This window comes from Triticum aestivum, chromosome 6D (assembly GCF_018294505.1).
Source record: "Triticum aestivum cultivar Chinese Spring chromosome 6D, IWGSC CS RefSeq v2.1, whole genome shotgun sequence".
Lineage (NCBI taxonomy): Eukaryota > Viridiplantae > Streptophyta > Magnoliopsida > Poales > Poaceae > Triticum > Triticum aestivum.
In genome coordinates, this window is record NC_057811.1 from 104,278,883 (window position 1) to 104,284,423 (window position 5,541).

Consider the following 5,541-nt stretch of genomic DNA (forward strand, 5'->3'; position numbering starts at 1 on the left):
GCGAGACAGCGATGACCGAGCCAGAGGGAAATCAACTAGGGGAGTTGCGGGGGTTGCAACGGTGTTTCGAGTAGTTGTGGGCCGAATGCTACGAAAATATAATCTAAACCGACCGGAATAAATGCCTACACAAATTAATCCAAGGTTGGAGTGCCCCTCGCAATGTAAATAGCTCCGGCTTTGCGAGGGATGGAGAGGTAGCTTCAATGTGTGGAAGATACAGCGTGAGAAAGTGAGGTCAATCGAGAGACATATAGATAGAGAGACAAAGTGAGTGTGGCCCGACATTCGTGGAACAAATATATATGCTCTGGAGAGATATTGTTCGATTGAGCTTTTGGCAAGGGTGAGGGCTGTAAGATAGAGCTTGAGAGATGATCCAGTCACAGACGTGTAGATATATTTTGTGCGTGGGAGGAAGCAAGGTCGATCGATCACATAGGGTCATCGTGCGATCAAAAGAGTGAGGCGGGTTGGAGAGAGTGACCTAGATAGACAATGTGCATGAGAGAGTATACAATGTGAATAAGTCGAATTGGGCTCAAACATGGTGATATATCGTTTTTGTCCGAGAAACAGCGAGGTCAATCGAGACATACAAAGAGAGAGAGAGAGAGAGAGAGAGAGAGAGGGAGAGAGAGAGAGTGGCCCGCCATGAGGTCGAAAGAGTGGGGGCGGCTTCGATGGACTGACCTAGATAGACAATCTGTGTGAGAGAGTATAGAGTGTGTCGGTCGAGGCCCGAACAGGGAGATATATCATTTGTGTGTGAAAGAAAACGAGGTTAAAAGAGACTAAGATAAAGAGCGAGATTGAGCGAGTGTGGCCCGCCGTGCGGAAGAAAGAGTGAGACAGTCTCGAGGGAGTGACCTAGATAGACAACGTGCGTGCGTGCGCACGAGAGGTTGGGGGGCCAGATAGGCAATGCATGTATTTAGCCCGAGAGGGTGAGAGGCAGAGGGAGAGAGAGAGAGCTCGGCTTGGGGTGCAATGGCGGGTGTGTGAGGTAAATACATTTCGTAACAGAGTGGAAAAAGGGGGCTGCGTAGTTGAGAGGGTTAGAGATCGAAACATGGAGAGAAAGAATGGATGTGTGTTGGAAACCGATAGCTTCCTAAGGTGGTTAGGAGAGGAAGATTGACCGATACAGGAAGTATGTAGCATGTGTGCGGGGGGGGGGGGCTAAAAACAACATTTGAATGTAGATAGTACGAGACTTAATATCGATGTTTCAATTCGGTGTACATTGTAAGATTTGAACTGAGGACCATGCATATGGGTAATTATTTCGAATTCGTGCCATACTAGGTTTCGAAAAGTTGACATTGACTCGATTTGTTGTGCTATTTTGTAGGTCATATGTTTGAATCCATCCAAAAGTTTTCTCACTACCATGGTGTTCATCATATACATATGAATTTGTATTAAAAAAGGAGCGTGGATACAGTGAAATGCGAAATCCACGTTAGAATTGGAGATCGCTATGTGACACACACCCTAATTCAAATAACTAATTATGTGACACACAATCTAATCCATATTAGCGTGGATACCGTTTCGATTTTTTTTAAATAACTCCTCATTAATTAATTTAGTATCTCGTTTCGAATGACTAATTATTGCAAGGAAAACACGGGCATGGTAATACATACAGATTCGTTTGCAAATGAAAGAAGATTCGTTTGCATTCTCAAATGCAGGCGCACCAGGGTCGTGTCGTGGTGGTCCAAACGGGCGCGTAGCACCCAGCCACCCACCCCCCTCCCTCACTCCCCCTCCCCCCCCAAAAAATAAGGACGACGGCAAAATAAGTTCGCGCTTCCACGTTTCGTATTGAAATATCTGGCGGCCCCAATTCCAGCCCTGCAAAATCTCCCTTCTCCACAGTCCCCTTCCGCGCCCAGATTGCTCAAACCCCTAATTCGCCGCCAACCCAAGCAAAGTTCGAATCGCCACTTGTCTCGTCTCTTTCCCCACCTCTGTGCCGGACGACGATGACGAAGACGACGGTCGCGCTTCACCACCGCACCAGAGCTACCTCATCTACGCCCTCGTCCACCGCACCGGGTAGTCCACTGACAACGTCGGCCGCCGGAACCGACGTGCCTCACAGACACCGACTTCCACCGCATCAGGTGCGCTTCACCGATGCCGTCTCCCAGCTCACCGGGGCTACTTAACCGAGCACATCGTCGCACCTCCGCCCCCCGAGGCCGCTGGGGCTTCACCAACGGTCTCGTCCACCGCATCGTAGCGCTCCGCTGCCACTCAAGATCTGCATCCGTGCGAGGCCAGTCAACGCCAGCGCATCACCCTCAACGGCTCTAAAGTGACCCACACTCTAGCTAGGCGAGCATGCCCAAACGCCGGCCCGAACTAGGTATCCACACATCACTCCCTTGTGCACTGTTCCAGCGATGTTTGAATATCCTTTCACTGCTCTCTTAGCTTACACGCCTATCCAACTCTGACTTTAACTCTTGTTTCTTCTGGAGATATCATCTGAAACAAGCAAATCCATTTTTTTAGCGAAGCATGACGGCACTACGGGATCTGGTACACATCCTGCACACCCATATAACCTTGTAAGTATATGTCCTCCGGTACAACAGCAAGGTCGATTCCTCATATTTGATCAGCCATTCACCGTGTCAAAAATGCAGAGGGGGATGAAAGGAGCACAAGGCCTGCACATCCAAGCAAGTGGTAACATGGACTTGTACATGGAACATCCCAAGCGCAAGCAGAGCTGCAGTGAGCCTGTACAACAAGCTAGCGTAAGTCCCTGCATTTCATTTAATCCGTACTGGCATTCGTGTATGATTTGTGTGCAGTGGCGGATCCACGAATTCAAGTTACCAGGGGCGAACATTTAACTTAAAAAATACGAAGGCACTTGCACTCCGGAAATCAACATAACTTGAGAAATGTGAAGCTACATGCACTTTGAAAACCAGCTAATGATCCAAAGTAGTTCAGATTATAAACACTAAATGATGCAAGCACCAAAAAACACAAAATGCAACATGTTGTACAAGGACTACAAACATGGTCTGTACCTGCTTGAATTATTCGTTCTCTGGCTGAAAATATCGAAGTGTAATTGCACCTATAACCAGTGCACAAACTGCATATCAATATATCTATCCTACACAAGTATACCAATAGTTTCATACAACAGATTAGAAAAGTATTTATGCTACGTTGTCATGATACGGGGACTTTCTGGTAGATGGCCTCGACGTTTCCTCAAGCCATGAAAATGCATTATAATTTGCTTGTCATCAATGCCTGCAAATCTCTATGTCTCTCTCAACATAGCAGATCATCATTAGACACTAAATCCTTCAATGGGAGCTTGCAAAATGCATGCATTAGATGCCTCATTAGACACTATATGTTCATCACCAGGAGCATGTAAAATGTTTGCATCAAATCCTTCATTAGCAGTCTGTTCATTAGACACTTCAGGCTCAAGAACAACATGAGCTCGGATGTTTGCACCGGAAACTTGATTAGATACATCAGATTCAGTCAGTTCAGTATTGATTGGGGGAGTTATAAAATAAGTAGAAATTGGTTTCATTTTCTCATAGATTCCCTACATACAAGCAGTTTTACAACACCGTCAGGTTTAACTATTGGCCAGAAATTGAAGAGTTGAATTAGATATAATCAGGGATGTGATGTACCTGCTCGTTGCGCATGCTACTCTTGCAAGCTGCGACTGTCCGTTTGCGCAAGCTCGATGCCATGCCCATGCTACCGCCGCTGCCTCCCACGCAGGCTACACCCAGGGTTGGATCTTTATCTTCTTGTCCTTCCGTTCGCTTGAAGCCCGGCGACCGCCCTCCAACAAGGGCGCGAGGAAGTGCTGTGTCGGTCTGTCCAGCGGCGGCTAGGTTAGGAGCGAACCAGACTGGAGGCTGGAGCGGATGAATTGGGATTTTTCCTGCTGTCGATCGATATGGCAGGCGCTCGTTTGGGCCACGAGCCTGCTATAGGGCCTGCCTTCCACTTATGTTATTGGCCTATCCAAATTGAAAAAAAATTCTTCATTTTTTACATTGCCTCCTCGTGCGTTGGGACGAACAAAACTAGCCTGGGCCAACCTGGACGACTCAAACTAGGTGCACACTTTCGAGCCACCCGAGGCGGCCGCCCATACCAGCCCCTATGGTGGCGTCGCCCCTTTTTGCGTGTATGATAGGGGTAGTGAAAAATATTCCAGTGGCGCTTTTGATTTACCCACAGAATGGTTGAATTGCTTGTTTCTATGAACTGAGTTCGCCAATAATGTGAAGGATGCCAGTCTTTTTATCCTAATGTAGATTTCTTAGATCTCGATATGCCAAAAGTAATCACATGAAATATACAGTAAAAGCCAGTGTGATGTGTGTGGCTACAACTAGTCTGACTACACCTCCTCATATAACATATCAAGGACGCACCATCTTACCAGATTAACCATTCGACATACCAATGCAGTGTGGGAAGAACGAAGTATTGGGACTGCGTATCCAAGCAATTGATGCCATGGACTCCTTCGTACAACCTTGTAAGCGAAAAAGAAGTTGCAGTGTGCCTGTACAAAGAACAAGCGTCAGTTCAGTTACCTGCTTCTCGGAATTTTAGTTAGCCACTTATTGCAAAATTGTTCAATTACGTTGCTGGGCTTAATTTAGTTTGCTACTGATTACATAATGCCACAGCCTGTTAAATCTATTATAGACTCCACCTATCTATGTGTTTGATACTTACTGTTAAGAATTACCTGTTTGCCTGAACTTAAATAGCTACTTGTTTGTTTAACTGCTTTGCTGCTGCAACAACGGGTTACAATGATGTTAAGAACTACTTTTTAGCATCGAATTGAAACTCTTTAATTCCTTGTTTGTTTAACTGGTTTGCTGTTATAACTCCAAGTTGAGATATTTTGCTAACTTCAACTTTTCTGAATCCAATCGGAACTTTAATGGCAAAACAGGTTAGCCCAAGATCAAAGAGCGTGGTCCCCATGGACGTTGTATCATCCCACAGCAGTGGCACCGACCCAATCGTGCATTATGAATTGCCAACTGCTGATGCTCTAGAGGCTAAACTAGTGGTAGAAAGAGATTCTGCTTCTGCACTTAGAGATGAAGTTGACATGTTGAGGAAGCAAACAGCACAATCAGTTGAAGTACTCAAGACAACCATTAAATATTTGGTGGATTTCAAAACGAAGCAAGCTCAGACTGACCACATTGTTAAGGTCCTGAAGGAAAAAAAGGAAATTAAATTCCCACTTGGCAAATCATAGGTGAAATGTTCTTTCCATCGTTGAATAACCTTTGTGTTGTTTGTTCATGTAATCAATCAAACCATTTTTTAGAGATCATGTAATAATTGTTTTTTGTTTTTTGGTTTGTAATTTTATTTGAGCACAAGTCTGTATTAATTGATAAGACCCAGAGACATTTCATTTTGATTGTTGTGCCAGACCTACAAATATGCCAATCGGGCTGAATGTGCATTCATCAATAATAGTAGTATAGATGA